A 20,534-nucleotide genomic window follows, 5' to 3' on the forward strand; every position below is an offset into this window, starting at 1 on the left:
CCACGAGAGCTGTAGTCTGTAGCAGGCTATAGCAACAGCGGAACAGATGCTCCGACAAAACCCTCTTCCTTTCGAATCGCATTGAACGGTTCGCAGAGCGAACCTTGCAGAGAAGGAGAGTGCGGAGGGGGAAACCACCAATCATGGCGAGCAGGGAGCTGTCCTGCTGTTGTAAAGCTGCTACAGACTATAAAGGGTCGGAGCCCCGACTGCATGCTACCAGCTGACGAGAAGAGCGTCTTCTGGGGTAAATATTGTGCAGGCACTTAATCGAAATCTTCCAAAGTAAGTTGGTACTTTCACTCACTCAAATGACAGGGGCATAGCAATACCGAGGCGGCCGTTGTCACTGACAGCTCAATAAATGCAGGGCGTGCCTTACTTCTCAGGCATCTTTGCTTCAGCCTCCTTATTAAGCAATATCTCGTTCGCTGGGGAGCGACGGTAAGATCCTCGACATACCCTTGAACTGTCGACAGCTCAATGGAGGCCGGAGAGTCATTTAATGATTCGTCGCTGTTTGGTGTTGTTTTTGTTGAAACGCCAGGAAAACTGTCGAGGAACTCTCGTCCTTCTGAAATTAAATTATTGCTGGAGCTAATTTTTTTTTTCTGCACGAGGAGCAGTGTTTTTTTTTTAACTCTTGCCTATTTTTTTAACCAAAATGTGAAGTTCTAAGCAGACACCTTTGTTAACCTAACAAATGAAGGAATACAAAAAAAAAAGTTACGCAGACAGGCTTTATACTACGAAGAAAAATATTTCACCTATGTATTTTATCTCCCTTTCGGGACTCGCTTTATCGCCAGGCGAGCACGTGGTAAGATATCTTGAGGTTAATCTATTGTCGCTCGACACAACCTCATAAATATTTCATATGTTGCAGATCATGACACCGAGGAGAGTTATAGCTGGTGTGCTCTTTGCCATTATCGGTACGTGCCACATGATATCTCTTTAAAAACTAGAAACGCCGTACGCCGAGTTTAGATTCCCAATACGTATCTCAGGTCGCACTTTGACAGCTCCACTAATACCGAACCTTGAGCAGCGAAGGGCAATAAAGAATTTTAGTATGTCGTTTCAATACCTCTGATAACGATACTCTTTGAGTATGCCTCGCATCGCTATCAGGTATCGTTATCGGAGGCATAGAAACTATCTGCTCGAACTCCCTGGTGTCAGCGCAGAACGTGTTTTCAAAATTATTAAGATCTACATTTGAAAAGGGTGTCAGTGGTGTATACAAACCATTCCAACTAAGACATCCCCCCCTTTTTTTTGTTTTAATCACACCCAAACGTCATAGCGTGCGTGACAATACTCTGTTTCATGATAACTTTTCAAACTGTGGAGGCTACGGCTCTGCGGTCCAATGAGAACGTTAGAGAGATGCACGTGACTAGACGAAAGGGGAGAATGTGTGTCACTACACCAAATGCGAGGCGCGTGGCCCGGAGGAACCGCCTGTCGTCTGCTAGCCAAGAGTCGCCTGCTCCGAAACCAACTAACTTCGGATGAACGTCCACAGCAGCAACATTTCCGTCCGCTAGAATAGCGAGCACTTCGGGAACAGTTCATGAGACAACCATACGCTCAATTTAGCCGCGAATTGGTGTCAGGTGCTAATGCCAGGGCGCAATGCGATGTTTTGAGTGGAAACGGCCGATTGCACGGCTGCGGTCAGCAACGGCCACGGCGCAACAAGTAGAAAAAAAAAATCGAGAGTGGATACAGATGTGGCGTCACTTTTTTGCTTCAAGTATAATTAAAACACATTAATTTGTGATTGTTTATTCTTTATTCTTCGTATCTTTTAGTTAGAGATGGAATCGCGCGAGTTCCATTGCTGTTTAAAAAAAAAGAAGCCTAGAACTACTTTTCGTCGCGGACGGCGCTATGGCCGTGGCGGTAACGAGGCCCCCGTGGCCTCGACCATGGAGTGTTATGACGTGCCTTGCTCCGGCGCTCTTATTGGACCGCGGAAGCCGCAGCTTCCACAGTTCGCCAAGTTATCGTGAAACGGTGTATAATGGTGTAGCGCCATGATCGGGAGGGAGGGTGTTAACCAATACAACCTAGAAGACAAGACCTTTTCCACCCCAAACGTCATCACTAGTTGATACACGCAGCGCCACCTAACCTTCGCCAGCCTCGCCCCCAGCGTGACTCGCAGCGTTTCCCACCGAGCGCCACGGAGCTCTCGTAACATGGAGCTCTATGGCCCCCGTAACCGAAAACGGGCAAAAGTGGGCCCCATTTTACCATTAAAATTAAAAGAAAAATCACTTATAACTTCTGAGTAAGATCACGGTTGGTGCTGAAACCTTGGCATCTTGCTCGAAAGGTTGGGGCTACGTTCTGACGGAGTTCGAGCTCTCCGCGGTGTCCAGTTTCTTTTGCGGTGCGAAAAGCCGGGTTCGGATCTCTCACAAACACCCCATACATTCCAAATCTCTTCGCCGCATGTCACATTGCATAGCATTCTTATATAAAAACGCTGCTCATTGGAAACCCCACCATGTGCTTTCGCATACATAAGCAGTAAGCTAGAGAAACAAACGCCTCACTTGACCCACGTTTTGCAACAACCAGAACTAACTCTGGCTCCTGATAGGCGATTCTGAGCAAAACCCAGACTGGGCCGAAAAGGTCACTTTTGGTTCTACCTTGGCTTCTTCGGGCATTTTAAGGCACTAAATGCGCAGGCAAAAAGCACATTTTTGTCCCAAAGAACTGCGATGCCCAAGTGTTCATGGCATTAATATCTGTTTTAGGCGATATTTTTTAATTTGTTCAATATAGCAAACAGCGTCTAGTATCAGCAGCCAAGATACGTGGCTGATACTGAAATAAAACTTGTCCCGACAGCCCTGAGCCAACTTCGCCCCGGTGGCGGAGCATGCCCTGGCACCGAAACGCAGTGCAATGCCGGCTGCTGTCCCCTGAAGAATGCAGTCTGTTGCTCGGACAATCAGCACTGCTGCCTCACTGGCTACGTATGTGACCCCCCTTACTGTATCGGCGAAGCCGGCAGCTCACCCGTTCCGGCGGAAGACATTGAATAAGCTCATATTCGACGTAAGTTCACAACAACCCCCCTTCCTTTTGGGTGACCTGTGCCATGGCAATGTTCTACCCTGTTAGCAAAAATAACACGCCCAGACGTGTAAACCGTTGAACCATAGCGGACACGTCGAAACGTGTTCGTTTTACACGGAGCCATCTGTGTTTTTCGTCTACACATGAGGTGCTGTGTAAAGTTAACACGCTACACCGTGTTTGCCTTCCGAGAAGCACGGTTCAACGTGTTCCTTGTGAAACATGGCGGCCAGCAGCCGAGAACAGGCGAGGGACGAGCCCAGCCAGCCGCGCCTTTCAGCCGAACTGAAAGCATACAGGACGCGTTCGTTCTCGTTCGATGTCTTTTATGCACAGTAAACAGTCTCCGAGCGGCGGACGTAGCTACGTGCAAAGGTACGTACGTGCATCGTCGGCGGTCGGTGGTGTCGGCAGCTACGACAAAACCGCTAGACAAAAAAAAAAAAAAAAAAAAACGAATATTGAATTTACATGGATAAATAGCTCAACCAAACTCTTGTAATCGGGCGGTAACTTGCGCCACCTAGTGCGATTTCTAGCAACCAATGAAAAAAAAAGCAGGAGTGGGTTAATACGCTGGGAACTATCACGAGTAGACTGCTACTCTACATACCTCACAGACAAGACGAGCACCACGTAGGACACAGCAGCGACACATACACAAACACAACACCGACACTACGCCCGACACTTCCTAACACTAACAACACTAACAACGGACTCTCCCCGCGGCGTATATATGCTTGACATGTACGGGTGAGCTCTTTGGTCGCTGACCGTTACCGATTTATAGAAGAAGACACAGAACACGGCACAATGGACAGCAGTATGTAAGAACTGTTTGCATTTAAAAAGTATGGAGGCAAAATCTGTAAAATTAGTCCTTTGCGAAAAACAACGCTGTACTAACAATAAATCTTAAACCGGCCATGAAAAAGTTCAAATTTTTGTTATTTTCATGGTCGACCAGTGTTATGAGCAGTCCGACTCGCTTGAATCAGATAGAAAAACAAATGATTGGGATTTTATCAGTACGTATTCAATAATCAATGGAAATTATACTTGCGCAAGGCATTTTTTATATATATTATTGTGAAGGACATCCGCCCAACACTTCACTTCCGCTAGTTGTAGTACGCGTACGGGAGCAGACGCCTTCACTTTTGGGGCGTTTTGATGCAGATTGTTGTCGTCTGTCGTGTTGGTGTCGAGCGAAGCGGTGAGGCTTGGGAGTTTGTGACCGGTGTTATTCGTGATCATTAATGTGGCGCTGATGCGTTTTTTTTTTTTTTTTTTTTTAATATTTTTATGTAGCCACATTGAAAATTCACGAGCCCGTGGCACTGCATTATGCTAAAATCGCGAGCTCCTTCTCTGTTGACGTCGTTTTTCTGGTAGCACTCGTGGATACTGCAAGCGTTTAAACAGTGCACAGTCTCGCCTACATCCGCGGTGACGTACTCGACCTGTTGAAACATATTGCTTGCGTCATTTTGGAGTACGCAAGGTAATTATCTCGCTGCTCTGGTTTCGGTTATAAAAGCAAGGCAAAACGCTCGTAGTTCCCGCCCTCAGTACACGTTGGACATCTTCCACACTTTGACACTGGATAACTGGATGAACGAGGATTTACATTTACTTCAGAGGTCACACTCGCCGCTTCCTCACCGTCGAGCAGCAGGATCAGCTGGCGACAAGCCGCGTATGAAAGGCTCGAGCATCAACAGCCCAAGTGCACTCGGTGCCGATGCGGGCGATGCGGGTTTCTGTCAACCGCTAGCCCAGCACAGACCGTGACCGTTCCAGCTCTTCGTCATGACGCGGTGTTGCAGAAAGCAGCGTATAATACCACTACACGGACCACCGAAGCGAACGCACTGTTATCGTAAATCTTGGCTTGTGATTGCGCCTAAATTTGTAAATAATCTTATTCTTTTTTCTGGAGACGCAAACAAAGGGCATAACAAAATCGTTTGCATATTCCGCATACCTCGCAAAAGCGTCAGTCACCTTGCGAGAAGCGCAAAACATGGTGTCCGCACCGTCCTGACTTTCCAGTCTTTTACCTGCTTTAGAGCAGTTTGTACCTGTTAGTAGGTATGCCTACTGAAACTGCAACTTGAAACTTGGGGCAGTGCCAGAGGGAAAAGAGACATATTCGGGCCTTTTCCCAATGTAAAGGAAAACCACTATGTTCTCTACGTAAAAAATTGGTCTCAGTTCATGGATCTGTGGGCAGGTAGAAAATCTTGCCCTATAGTTTATTCACACCGCATGATGAGCGCAACAAACTCACACGAGTCACACGAGATTTACAGGAAAACATCGGTGGTGTCTTAAGTTTCCCTGAAATTCTGTATAACCGGTCGTTTGCGGGACCGAATCATCTACTCGAGCGGTGTGCGTCGCTGTGCGAACACGTCGCTGTGCAAATGCAGTCTAACGACACGAAGCATAGAAACGGCAGATTTAGGGAAACTATCCGAAGTCCCTTGTTCAATTAAAACGACGTAATTTTGTTGAAAACGGCCGCAGCATTTTACTCACGGTATGCGTCGGGAATCTTCCACATTTTGAAACGGAACGAAGGAAGATTTACTTTTAAGAACGCTCGCTGCGTCCTCCCCGACCAGCTGGACCGGATCAGCTGACGACGACGGGGCTAAACCCGCCAAACGCAACCCCACAACAACCAATATGAGCTCCGCGTTAGTGCGGGTTTCTACCTACAAGCACCGCACCACACACCACGAACGTTTCGGCCCTTTCTCGCATCGCCGTGTTGCCCCAAAGAGAACGAGATCGCCGAAGAACGCAGCGCTGTCGTGAACCTTGGCTTGTGGTTGCGCACTCGTGGACCCGTGACTCCCCTCGCTTTCAAAGCACACACGACGAATGGTACTTTCCGTCTTCCGGGAACGTCACAGGGGCACTTCTCCGGTCACGTCTTCACTATGTGCTCGCAAACTGCGAAGCTCTATGCGAAGCTTCTCGCGTCCCGTCAAACCAAAACAATAGCGACTGCCAGAAATTTCTCCAGTCAAACAAAAAGAACGAAAGCCAACCGGCGCTTGCTTCCAGCGTACATCGGCGTTGCACTTGCGCCGTGGCCAGATCGCTTGCAGTTGAAGGTTGAAGCAAAAACGAAACCAACTGCAATGTCACGTGTTCACATCGAGGACACGCTTTTTATATCCATTTTAACTGTTTGGAACGAATAATTGGACCCATGACTTTATTTGTGGTGTGTAAGAAACTATTATCAAGAGCCCTAAACTAAATGCAAACATGGGCGACATGAGGGAAGCCGCATTGCCATCGACCAGAAAATGGCGGCGAGCCACGGTAAGCGCGGGTTTCGCCAACGTCCCGCGACATGGCGTAATTGCTTTTGGTGCATATCTGTTTCCGAGACATGTTTCTTTCGGCGGCATTTGTCTCGACGGTCCTTTCTAAGTGTGTCCCCAAGCATTCCGGTGCTTCGATAGCCTGCAATGCCGCGGTCGTCGCCGGAGGCGATGCGTGTTATCGAGGTCGGCTACACGGTTATGCGTGTATGACCGAACCAAAACACGTTTTTTACAACCTCGCATGATATCTGAACGTATTATCCGTTACTCATCGTGTAAATTTATGGTAATTTGTGTAAATAGCGTGTTTTTCACCCCAAATATTCACCAAATACACGGCACTTGCTAACAGTGTAGCAAAAAGATCTGAGGTCCGCATGCCACCAACACGCGTCTCTGACGGCTCACCCCTGGTGTGGCGCTGTGTCGGAACAGCGCACGCGACGGTTCACTTCACTGGATTCTGGTTTCTGCGCACCCGAAGCGGACTTGTTTGGAAGCAGCGCGTTGGTGTATATACTGGGCCTGGAGTCACGAGCGAAGCTATACGGGTCAGCGTAACGGCACTTCTACCCTCTCGGTACTACGAATCATTGTTGCCAGTTAAAAAAGAAAAAAAAATCTTTTAGGCGAAATCGCGGAAAACGCTGTCCGGTCCCCCGGAAGTGTTAAACCAGTCTGACGCGCCAAGCGAAACGGCATTACTTAAACTTCCTGACACCATGTTCAAAGCCGAGGGATCCGGAGTTTCGAAGGCTAGCTATCGCCAATAACGCAGTCTTTCTAGGAAAAAAAAATGGCTGCGCCCACAAGAAAATCAGGGACCAAAGGGACGATACAGTGATGTCTCGTTATTATGGACACCTCCGTTCCCGTAAAACAAAAATGGTCCATAATGTAAGTTGTCCATAATAACGAAACAAAATGCATGTATTTTCCCAGTCTGTCCACGAAAGTGGCGTCCTCATAGGGGGGCATCAATATTAACGGGGCCCATATTAACGAGACATGCGTGCTTCCTTCGACTTACCCGGGGCTCCTGCACCACACACACACTGTGATTCCCCCAAACCAACCAAACGTATCACTGTGTTGATGTCGCAGTTCAAAAGCATTGTACTTTTTTGTGACCTCTAGCTGTTTAGGTTTTTTGTCTAAACCGAAAGGTGGTTGTGTTTTGTACCAGCCATCACTTAGTTCGTTTTATAACGTGGGTGAGTGTTCTGCGCGCGACCTTGAAAAACAGGATTTTCGGTGGTTTGGTTGCGGTTGTAGTTTTGTGTATAAGGAGGTTGATTGATTAAAATTATTTGCGGAGTTTGAGACGCTATCTGTCCCCTGTTACTTTCTTTTCCACTGTCAAAAAAGGAACTTCTCCTTCGGTTCCAGTTTTGGGTTAAAATCATCCTGGCAAACTTCCACCAGCTCACCTGCGGACTTACCGTAATCTCGCTACTCTTGGCATAGGTATTATTTTGTGGCTTTAGGCAAAGTACACCTGACCGACTTCTGGATGGCAGCTTTGCGTTCCATCGCGTTTTATTTCAAAGGGAAGCTCAAGCACTCTAAGTAATCTGGTCATCGCACTTATCTTCGGGAGAAGAAAACGCAAACGGTATTTATTTTGAAATATGCGTGCAGCAATCGCCTCCGGGCATACGACAATCCCCTCTGTCACCTGCTACCTATCCAGAGTGTTGTGACGTCATTGACGTCATCCGAGGGTCAGCTTAGTGACGAGAAAGGATCATCTGACCCCATTGGCGACGCCACTTTTCCTAGCTTTCACTCCGCTATACTATTTCTTCAAATTCAAGAACCTTTTCAGCTTCTCTTTAAAGCATGAAATCAGGGTGAAGAATATAAATCAATATAATTTAAATTGTGATTTAAATCAGCTTAGTTTTACAATAATGGTTTAAATCAAACCTTTCCAGCAAAAAATAATTAAAACAATGCATTGTTTGTTTAATATTTGATTTATTATATGCAGCCACATTTTGTATTTCATTCGAAAAAAAATCATTAAGCAAGGAAGAGCTGTATAGGGCTTTCGTTCTACCTTACCATAAGTTCATCGGCTGCATGACGGCCTAGACCAACAAGATCCAAACGCGAAAACAAAAAGTTGAAACTAGAAAAGGATGTCCTTCGACAAGAACGACACGTCAAGCGAAGCTTTTCTGACCCTCTAAAAGAAGATCAAGTTTCTTTAGACGTCACCATGTCTATTTTCGATCTCTTCTACTTTTTGATGTTTCTTCTATACTCCAGTGTCAGGTTAATTCAGAACAGTTAAGATCAAGCTCTTTTCGGTCAAATATGGCGGGGATTACAGAAATAAATGTTGTTAATAGATCGATCTAACTAAGCGTTTCATGCATGCGTGACGCCTCCATAACTGTAGTTCACAGGAGACAGGCGTCATGGCACAAGATGGCTCCGGCCGTCTCGTGCTGGGCTCTCTGAGAGCTCCAGCGGGGTTATAGTTTTCCCAATCTCTGCCTGCAGTTGTGGAGTAACGAACTTGACTCTCGAGGTCGGTCTAATAAATTGAACTTTAGATTTCCAGTAACGCTTTCGTCCGCATAGTTTTTAGTTATCAGACGAATGTACCAGTCAATCTGCCAAGTTGAAAAATACAGGTAGTCATAGGAAATCACCATGTCTAGTTACAGTGATTCGAAGAGAAAGAAACGCGTAGCAATCAAAATTTATTTTTTTATTCTTCACCGGGCTATTGAATATGGTGTCAAGAGACTACCCAATCTATATTTTGCTATAGAGTCAGGTATACTTTTAATAAAGATAAAAACTGAAGTGCTCTAAAATGAAACCGAAACATGAGCACTGAAGCTCATGGCCGAGACCCGTGGACGATGTGTATTAAGGAGGAGGGAGAAATGTAGACGAGGAAATGCCAGAAGTCACGTGGCTCCCGCCGACCGCGTTTTTTTTTCTCTGCTTCTTGGGCGAGTGCAGCAGACAACAACGACGACGAACTTGCGTGCACCCATTATCGTGCGATTGTTTCGCACTCATGTCCCTTCGGCTCGACGTTCTGCGCTTGAAGATCGATTCGCCGGAACTACGAACAACATGAACTGAAGAGCGTTTTGGCAACATTGACTGGCAAAAGAACGAATAAAACAAACTCGGGACGAGGGAAGACGAACATTTCCCAAGTAGCGGCCCCACGTCCATTGCAGTGTTGGTTCGTCGTCCAGCGTCGTATAGCGTCGTCCAGCTACGACGCTATATTGAGAATAACCACTGATCACTATGACTCTTTGCTGGATTCACTCGCGTTCGCCCGCTCCGCGAGTGCGGCCAATGCCACCACGATCGCCCATATTTTTGGTAGTGTTATATTATCTCTAGCCACACCATAATAGTAGGGTGGCGCAATCTACCGCCCGTTAGATAGGGTACACATTTTCCACCCGCAGCTGGCTGAAGGGTGGCAGGGCGACTTCGTGGAAACCTTGGGAACAAATAAATAATTTTTACCCCAGCGTATCACTACGCGCCAGGATAGTCACAAAAACACTGAATGCTTGCCGATGGTAAGTTCTTGTCTTTTCGCGATCTGGGCGATTTAAACAGCGCGCCGCACAACATGACGGCATAATCGACCTTCCTCTGTCGCATCCACTGAGTTTCAAGAATCTGCTTGGTTCGTCGAGCGATTTACATTAAGCACGAAATATCACCCATGGTACAATCTGCTAGACCCACGGCTATCTTTATGGCAGCCTGCCTGCCGCCACAGCGTTGTCTGCCATATTATTATCATGGCTAGAGATGGCCGACCGTGGCCACATTTCTGCGCATAGGCGTATCTGTGCAAACGCGATACAGCAAGTATTCTTAGTATGTTTATACGGCCTGAACTTAGTCTGCGTCAACGGGCGACTTGTCTCTCAGCTCTAGATGAGCAATTTAACTAAGTTCAGTACTACCCCTATAGCCTGGTGTCTTTAACGTACACCAGGCAGTAGTAATGCACGACCTCACGCCGGTACGATGCTCATACAGATTGAGAAGAGCAGGGGTGGGGAAGAATGAGGTGTACATGTAGTACAGAGAGTTTCCGAGGAACGCGAGCCATGTTTTTTCGGCCAGGGCAGCCAAAGTATGCATCCCAGGAAGTCTAACATTCTGTGGAAATGTGACGCTGGCAGTTGAGATAGAAAGGAAAAGTTTTATAACAAGGCATTATCTCGATCAGAAGATAATAAAAAAAAGCAAATGTTCGATATGAGCCGACGTCTACCTATGCCTAATATCGTTAAAACAAGAAATGACACGGTGAGAGCATATCGCATTTATTTCAGTGAAAGGTAAACGGAAGAAATGTTTTCAGCCAGAAAGAGGATGTTGTTTTCTTCGCTGCTGACAATTTGTGTTTCCATTGAATTAGATACTACAAGCGCCTACAGTGTGGTTTCTTGTTTTGACGATATTAGGCTTAACTGGACGTCGGCTCATAGAGAAGATTCATCTTTCTTAATTATCTTTTGAACTACGTGACGTCATGTTCTCGAACTTTCGAGTTCTATTCGAACCGCTAGCGTCACATTCTCACGAAGTTAGAGCTTTCTGCGATGCTTTGTTTATTTACCGGAGCTGAAAAACACAGTTCTCGTTCCTCAGGAACTCCAACCACTTCCTGTTATCTGCTCATATTTTTTTTTTTTTTTGTTATCAACGCATTTCCAGTTTTTTGGAGGCCAAGAAAAAGGATTTCACGTACTTTTTCATTCTTAATATTGAATGTCTCCCTTAGATGACCCTCGACTTTGAACATATTTGGTGCACATAGTTTTACCGCCACGTGACCATAGAAAAGAGAGTGAGCGCGACTGAAACCTGCCAATTCTCGAGCGACTGCTTCCGGGCGGAAAGAAAAACAATTTTGAACCACAAATCGTGTTCTGGGTAGGTGGGCTCTCAGGCCATGTTCAAATAAAAACCTCGGCAGGTATTAACACCCTGTCCAAATTATCTGATGTAAATCAAGTAAATCTGAATTACCTAAATATTTCCACCCTGCATGAAATGTATTTTGACGAAATCCTCAATCCAAACGTTTTTTCCGTCCGTCCGTACCTTTCCCATTGAATTTAACAGGAAATTTATGTCGCGTCGCCCAGAAATCAATTTATTGTTCCTATTATAATTTGAAAAAAAAAAAAATTGTTGTCACGTGACCCGACGTCACGAAACCGACACAGAAATTAATTTACTTCGCTAAGTTTAGCGAGAGAATTTATGTCACGTGACCTATAAACCAATTTAGTTTCCTGCTAACTTTTTAAGGGATATTGACTTCACGTGACTTCTGTGCTAAAGTTAGTTTGCCTGTTAGATTTAGAGGAAAAATTAATTAAAAGACAGGTTCTTCTTCACTACCCAAAACGACAGTTTAATGAAGCCATGGGGAATTCTTGCCTTAACTCGCGCGCGTTGTTGGTTTGGTTACATCCATAGCGCAATTAGTAGGTCCAAGTATGTTTTTGAGCCGTCCTATGTATCAGAGAGAAGAAATAATTAAAAAAAAAAATTTCCATTTCGCAGCAGAACTGGTGTTCCCGAATGTTCTTTTTTCCCGCTGTCCATTGAAGATTGGAATAACCTGCCAAGGAACATTGTTGAAACGGCATTATCAGAGCTGTTTTTAAAAATATTCAATGTTACCTCTAAATACCGCAGTTCATTACGTCTTGAATAATTGTGTTTCATCTTGTGTTTGTAGTGTACACATTTTATGTATGTGCCCTTCCCCACTATAATGCCTCTTCAGGCGATGTAGGTGTGCAAATAAATAAAAAAACGAATTAAATACGGGTTCCCTCTCTTCCGCCTGTTATCTGTCCAGAGCGTCGGGACGTCATTGAAGGCATCCCAGAGTCAGGTTAATGGTGAGCAAGGTTTAACTGACCTTGCTAATGACGTAACTTTGGCATGGTTTTCTCTCCAGTTTAGCGCTTTCCTACTGTTGACGCGCCGCAATAGGCAAGTTGACGTCGAATTTTCAATTTGCTATTACGACCCTGCTATTTATAAGTTCGAAATAAAATTTAAGCCATAGATGCCTAAACCTCAACATTTACTGTTTGTTTTAATTCAAAAACCTTTTCAGCTCCCTTTTTAAGGGGCACTGGCAGGGTATTTTTGCTCGCCAAGGTTTTATTTGTACATGACATATGAGATCCCAAGTACCGAGAAAAAAAAAAAACAGTTTGCGGCTCGAAATTCGTTTTCTTTCCGCCCGAAAACCGCCGATCGAGAACTGGCCGGTTTGAGTCGCGCTCACTCTCTTCTCCGCGGTTACGAGCCGTTTTCTATGGTTTCGACACAACCACCAAATATAATCAAAGTCTTAGGTCATCGAAGGCACACACATAATATTAACAATAGAAGAGAAATATGATACACATTTTTGTGGCTTCTAAGAAGCTCTAAATAAGTTGATTAAAAAAAACAAAAAGAAGTTGCACAGCCACGTGATTTCCGCCAATTCTGTCCTCGATATTTTTTCTTGCTCCTCAGTACAGTCTAGGTTTTGGTTTCGAGCAGTGTAGTTTTTTTTTTTTATTTTGTTAAAAATATATGTGGCGCTGTAGGAAATTATTGATTCCGTAGTCTTCTAACACAAATAAATCACCTGAAGCCGTTATCGGCGTTGTTTCGCAGCAGATTCCCTGGATGTGAACCATGTAGAGTCGTCGTGGCACGTACCGTCACAAAGTTGCACGACTGCATCGTGTCACATGACGTCACGTGGATCCGAGTCGTTTCTCGGAAAATTTGTTTTCAACCAAAATATAGTGAAGATTTTCCAGAATTTTTATCGTGGAAGCGTACGCAGCATTTCCTGGCTGAAACGTAGAAACCTTTCCATAAATTTAGCGGAAAAGTTGTCCTCTAAATTTGGCGGCTGTGTGCAGCAGAGTTTGTTCAGCAAGCTGTGCAGCACCTCAGTTGTGTCGCGGCAGTTCATGTGCGACGCACGGCAAGGAACCGGGAAATTTAATGTCTCTGCCAGACACGTGGCTGAAATATAGCAACTAAATTCTCATACTCAGTACTTCCTCGAAAAGGAACTAAGTACACTACTCATTACTACGATTCAAAAGAAACGCCTTGTCTCAGCTCGAAGGTAACGCGCTATTTTCTGGTTACTCTGAATCCGTTGTGTTTATGAAACAGCATCAGCTTCCTGTCATTATGATTTCTGGCGTGTGAACGCGCTCATGCGGAGATAACCGTTGCTACACCGACATATCATGGTGCACATCTTTGAATAACCTATCAAGCGTTTTCTCGTTGTGCAAATTACAGGCCCCAGCCGGGGTGAGAACTAGGTTGGACACTGTGTTGTAGACGTCCCCCTCGCCAACTGAACACCGTCACTCGTTACTTCATTAAACAGTAACAAAATTATGCTACTCGGGCTTTCTCCTCAGAAATAACTAAGTCGTTACTTCGTTTCTGAAAAAAGTACAAAGGTACAAGTCACTCGTTACGTACAATTCCCTGTCCTGGAACCTTTTCTTCATGTTGCAGGTGACGCAGTTTTTTTGCCGGCTTTACAGGTGTGTTCCCTCGCCTTTCTCGGTCTGCGCTTTCCCGATGTGAATCCTTTGGAGGGACATTTGTGGCCGTTAACACGCCTCGGCGATCCTCAAGCCGCCTCGCTGAATTTCATCTAGTTTTCTGCAACTCTCAGCCTGCGTCTTTGTGTTTAAATAAACAAAAATATTACAGAATCGGGAGTTTTTTCTTACGACTTAAGAGATTCAACGTACCCTTGCCAGAAATATCACAGTTTCGTAGGGGACGAAATCATTTGACGTTTTATCCGTTGAATTTCCGCCGCTTACGTACTACTCAAATCAGTTTGCACACTTTCCTGGAGGTCCGACATTATCGTGACAACAATAATTTTGACGAAAATAATCCCTGGAGAAGGGGAACAAGAGGGACAGAGGACAAAAACAAATCTCCAAACACAGCTAGGTGACTGTTGAGCGACCGAAAAAATCCGCCTGGTACGGGTATGGAACCCGGAACCGATATCCGGACCAGGAGGATTTTTTCTGGTCGCGCACCAGTCACCTAGTTGTAACAATAATAATAACGGTATATGGTTTATTTTCGGATGCGACGAAGTAGGATTTGGGTCTGCCGAAGCCAGAATTGGCTTGTGTGGCTAAACCACCAGTAGTAAAGTTATAAATCAATTAATTTCAACATTGTGAAGAGTGCATCAGCACATAAGACACACAAACACACGCACACAAGTTTTAAGAAAAAATAACATTGAAGCATTGGTAAAGTTAGAGTCCAGAGTTGATGGTATGTGGATAGTCGCATTACATGAAGAACACGCACACATACATCGAAATATTAAAAAAATGAAGCACAGGTCCATGTCAAGCTGCCACGGTACTTGAGTTGTAATAAAACTCCCATCACTGGCCTAAGAAAAAAAATATTTAGAGCACAGTTTAAGACGTCCAGAAGATGAATCTGGTTCGTGCAGGCACACTTGATTTAAATTAGGTCTCGTAGGGCTTGTTTCAACTTTTTTTTTCGAATCCAGGTCCCACACTCTTTCAGGGAGACTGTTGAAAATGTCCGGTACATGGTATATTCCGCAGGTAGCACGCCAGAGGAATGCCCAACTTGGGCAAAGGTCTGGCAAACATAAGGGCCCAACTTTGGCGCAGTTAGGTTTTTGCACCATGGCATTCATCAGTGCCAAAGTACGGTGCCTAACTATAGCCTTAGTTGGGCGATCCTATGGCATGCCAAAGTTTGGCTCTTCTCCGGTACGCCAGAGGAGTGCCAAAGTTGGAGCCATACTTGAGCCATAACTGCCATAGTAAGTCCTAATCTGGGAATTCGGGGCGTGCCAAGGTTTGGCATTTCTCTGGTCTGCCAGAGGAGCGCCAAAGTTGGTGCCATACTTCAGCCATAACTGCCAGAGCAACGCCTAATTTCGGTATTTGGGACGTGCCAAGGTTTGGCGTTTCTCTGGTCCGCCAGAGGAGCGCCAAAGTTGGTGCCATACTTCAGCCATAACTGCCAGAGCAACGCCTAATTTCGGTATTTGGGACGTGCCAAAGTTTGGCTTTTCTCGGGTCCGCCACAGGATTGCCAAAGTAGTGCAATACTAGAGCTATAACTGCCAGAGCGATGCCCAATTTGGGTATTTTGGACATGCCAAAGTGTGGCGTTGCTCTGGTCCGCCAGAGGAGCGCTAAAGTTGGTGCCAGATTTGAGCCATAACTGCCATAGTAAAACCTAAACTGGGAATTCGGGGCATGCCAAGGTTTGGCGTTTCTCTGGTCCGCCAGAGGAGCACCAAAGTTGGTGCCATACTTCAGCCATAACTGCCAGAGCAACGCCTAATTTCGGTATTTGGGACGTGCCAAGGTTTGGCGTTTCTCTGGTCCGCCAGAGGAGCGCCAAAGTTGGTGCCATACTTCAGCCATAGCTGCCAGAGCAACGCCTCATTTCGGTATTTGGGACGTGCTAAGGTTTGGCGTTTCTCTGGTCCGCCAGAGGAGCGCCAAAGTTGATGCAATAATTCAGCCATAACTGCCAGAGCAACGCCTAATTTGGGTATTTCGGACACGCCAAAATTTGTTTTTTTCTGATACGCCACAGGAGTGCCGAAGTGTGCCATACTTGAGCCATAACTACCAAAGCAACGCCTAATTTCGGTATTTCAGCCTCGCCGAGTTTGGCTTTTCTCTGGTCCGCCACAGTTGTGCCAAAGTAAGTGCCAGACTTGAGCCATAACTGCCGCAGTAAATCTTAATTTGTCGATTCGGGGCATGCCGAAGTTTGGCTCTTTCCTGGCTACCCACTGAAGTGCCAAGTAAGTGCCAAAAGTGGCAAAGAAAGCCGAGAGGCCAGCCCAAGTTTCGAATATCTCTGGTGTGTCACAGAAGTGCTCTTTTACGCGTCCCAGAAGAGAAATAAAATAAATAAGCGTTGGAAGCACGATAGTAAGATGTCATCACCTCCGTTCCCAAGCAGCACGGCAATACTTTGCAGTATCGTGCCAGTGCCGGCCGAAAGTCGGTTCCAATATCGCTCAACTGTCCAGTTTTGCACCACTGTTTGATACCCGGCAGGTATTGCCGTACAGCTGTTTCGCCCCGGCCTAGCGTTCACGTAATATTGTGCGAAAACTCTACGATGCGTCTGCTTCGTATTGGCCGAACGTCGTGCAAGTATGTGTACGTTGCATGTCATTTGTTGCATATCCAATCACTTATACGGACAAACAAATTTTTTCGATCGCTCCCAGAAGTTTATTAAACAACTATCATTACACACAGTGTATTCTCAACATATTTACAAGGTCACACTTCTCTGTAAAACGAAAAGCAAATTATAAAATACAATTAACACTGTCCTCATGCCAAGCAAAACTCATCACACGTAAAACCGCGGAGAATGAAAGGAAAGCAGGACGACTATCAGAATCATGCTTGCAGTGCACTTACTAATAAAAGAGCGATATCATGTAATCCTTGAGATGCATAATCCAACTCAGGCACCCCACAAACACATTCGAGGAAGAAGGTTGCGCACATTCAACTGACGTCTCGTCGTCGGCGAAGAGCAGTTTTTGTCGAAGCGTGTCCAGCAAACACATCACCAGTATTCCACGAACTCCGGTGCAAAAAATGACTGTTACCGAAAAATTGGCATGGACTTATTCCGACCGTTTACGACGAAAAAACACGGCCGCGTCTGCAACGCACGAAAGCAACAGAACACTGAAGAGCCCAGTTCGAAAACCGGACCTACGTGGCCTGCTTATTTCTATAACAAGGCAAACGGCGAAAACAACAGCCCCAGAGATCCCATCAGCGTGACAGAGAAAGTCACGTGACAAATTTTCGTCCAAACGTTTTTGTCCTACGCGTCTTATGTAGAGAGATCACGCTGAGTCACGCGTTTCGCTTCATCCTTTTGATTTGCTTAAAGCGGCTGTCGAGCACGCTGACAGCCACACGAAGACGCAAAACCAGGTGGGGAGGATTTGCAAAAGGCGAGGTCGAAGGGGCATCAACAACGCATAAAAGGAAAGGCCGCTTCTGCCGGTGACCTTGTCGCCTTGCCTAGCCTGTCAGCGTTCGGCTTCAAGTCCGAACTCGTCGACCCGCATGGACGTCAGGACACCAATTTGACATTGACAAGGCATCGACCTTGGAGGGGGATAAAAGGTGGGCACCGAGGAAGCTGCTGGAATCTTGGTTCATCCAGAACGAGAAACGCGGAAGTGATTCATCGCTGGTAAACAAGAACCGTGGCCCCCTGCCGGACGTGTACACAAACTTTATGCCTAAATAGCCGAACTTTTTTGTGCGACTCTCACTCGCTCTGTGCTCTACTGAAGATGCCTCCCGCATTGGAGGCGCAACGTTTAATTAAATTGTTATTTTTGTTATGTCAAGCCGTTTTTGTTATTACATAAATTAGGAGCGCAACCGGGACATTTTCTCCCGTGAATGACGATCGGGTGCTTGGACTCCGAAGCAGCTTTTTCGGCGTCCATTTGATGTTCTCGGAGTCGGTCGCTGAGGCATCGCCCCGTTTGCCCGATGTACCTGGTCCCGCAGGACAGGGGGATCGCGTACACTTCCTTCGCTTCCTCTCCTTCCGCCAAGATTTCTCTTTCCGGTACTCCCACGGAGCGGGCGGGTTTCGAGGTTGAAGCCGAAAATAAAGTTCGCTCTTTCCACTTGTTTTTGCGTTTCCTCCTCTCCTGCCCTCCTTTCCTCCCTTCACCGCCCTCCCCCGAGGGGCCAACGCGGAGAATGGATTAGGAGACGCCTCCGTTAATCCGGCATAACCCGCCGTAGAGGGGGCGTGCTGCTTGACTAAAAATTATCTCGCTGCACAAAAAAATAAAAAAATAAAAAAATAAAAAACGTCGCGGGCAGCGATTTAATGCGCTTTGCCGGATGCGTAACGCTTCGCCCGCCTTGGACAAGCTGGGATGCATTGGACTAACATTTTTCGAAGCGCGGCAGGTTTAGTGTAGGTCCTATCATAATGGTCCTGCAAGACTTCCCTGTCCGCCACAAGCTAGCCAATAATTCAAGGACATAACGACGGCAGCGTATTCAAACAGTGTAAAATAAAATGTATATAATATTTATACACCAACTCATGTTTACAAACAAACCGGAGCGCCCCTAGCGGACGCCACCGGCGCCGCGCATGCGCGGTGGATGGTGGGCAAGAAGCCCGCCGTCGCCCATAAACAAACCATTAAATTGCGTTGTTGTCGGCGTCGGTGGAAGTCCCCGTGCTCTTTTTCGCGTTGGAATTGTTGATGCTACGTCCTACTAACAATGTCTGACTACTCGAGCGGCTTCAGCAAAACTAACGAGGCCAAACTTTGCGTGAATAATGTGACGTGCGACGATTATTTCACGTGGACGCCGAAGAATGGGCGCTAAAGCCTGACTCCCACAATGAGATTCTGCTCGCTGTTTTCAGACGCGACGTTGCTCGGACTGCAAAAGCGTGGGCCGTAGCTGAGACGGTGGACGTCAATACAGAAAACCGCAAGTAGAATCGGGCATTACAAGTCGGTGATGGCCACCGGTAACAATAACGATAAACATCTTGTATCTGTTTACACTCAGCCTACTTACCCCAACCAACCTTCAAAAGTGTTTTGAGGCCTGCACTTAGTTCTTATCGCAATTACCGGATCAACGTTTGGTTTACGGGCCGCTGTCGTTTGAACGAGCTGACGACAAAAAGCAGCCAAGTTTGAAAGAGCAGACGACAGTTCGAACGGATGCGTAATGGGGTACGGGTAAGAAGCACCGCGTCCCGCGTCAACAAACCACTCGAATGTCACGTTGTCGGCGTCTGTGTGAGTCTGCATACTCTTTTTCGAGCTGGAATTGTCGATTCTACGCCCTCGTCGCAATGTCTTACCACTTTAATCGCCTAAGCGAAATTATCAAGGCTCGTACGCGGCTAAACTTTCCGTAAAGAATTTGACGTGCGACGATTCATTCGCATCAACTCCGCAGAATGGACGCCAAAACCATGATGAGATTCTTCCAGCTATTTTCGGTAGTGACGTCGCTCGTCTTGCAAAAGTGTAGAAGGTTGCGGCGATGATCGACGTCTATACTGAAAATCGGAAGTGGGAACAGACCAAGCGTAACAAGTCGGTGATGGCCACCGGTACCAATGATCAACATCTTGTATCTGCTGTTTACACCGAGCCTACTTAAGTCTATTGAAGCCTGCAATTGCTTCTTATTGCAATCACCGGGTCAAAATTTGGTCTATGGGCCGCTTTTGTTTGATCGAGCAGACGAAAAAAAGCAGACGTTCGAAAGAGCAGACAAAAGTTCGAACGATCAGGCGGCCGTGTGAATTTGAAGAAGCACTGAACCCGTGGATGCTTCGGACAACTTGGCGGTTTTCTCTCGTTTATGTTGGAACAAAGCAAATACATCTGGCGACCACAAAGTGTTGCCCGCGCACGCAATCGTAGTTCGACAGCGTCTGGTTTGCCCTTTTCACGGCTACTATCCGCGTTCTCGGACGAACGGCGGGGGCAAAAACACATGAAAACTGATCTTCAAACCTTTCCAGACTCTCTTGGTACAACCCCCGTCGCAGCATTTTGACGAGAAGGCAGGTTTTTTGTCTCGTTTCTTCCAAAGAAACACAGGAATGCATGTCTGGCACGGCGACTTCTGCCCACCAGCCCCGACCGGAAGTGCGTCCGGCGCGCCACCACCGCGGCGTGACGTAGGAGAGTTGAGTTCGTGTATAAGAACACCATCGTCTTCACTGCTTGGCTTTCAAATTTTTAGCGCCGCAAATAATCGTAATCAAAATATTTTTTTATAATTGAAGACCCCTCGCCGTGCATCGAACCCAAAATTACGCTTACGTTAAACATGATTCGGCGCGGGAGCAACTCGAGTCACCGTAATTTTTTTTTTTTTTTTTTTTTTTTTTTTTTTTAACGTGGCTTTTGCTTTTTAATCTAACTAAGGTACCACTGGCAGA

At 46.2% G+C, this 20,534-nt stretch overlaps 1 long non-coding RNA gene across 1 annotated transcript; it reads left to right on the plus strand.

The window, feature by feature from the left end:
• The first annotated feature begins 204 nt into the window (after window positions 1–204).
• Window positions 205–14,227, plus strand: LOC121834508. The gene is made up of 4 exons (XR_006077243.1): window positions 205–285; window positions 887–935; window positions 2,872–3,081; window positions 14,054–14,227. It is a non-coding gene; the product is annotated as an uncharacterized LOC121834508 (long non-coding RNA).
• The last annotated feature ends 6,307 nt before the right edge of the window (window positions 14,228–20,534 follow it).

This window comes from Ixodes scapularis, unplaced genomic scaffold, assembly GCF_016920785.2.
Source record: "Ixodes scapularis isolate PalLabHiFi unplaced genomic scaffold, ASM1692078v2 ptg001274l_1___fragment_1__unscaffolded, whole genome shotgun sequence".
Taxonomy (NCBI): Eukaryota; Metazoa; Arthropoda; class Arachnida; order Ixodida; family Ixodidae; genus Ixodes; species Ixodes scapularis.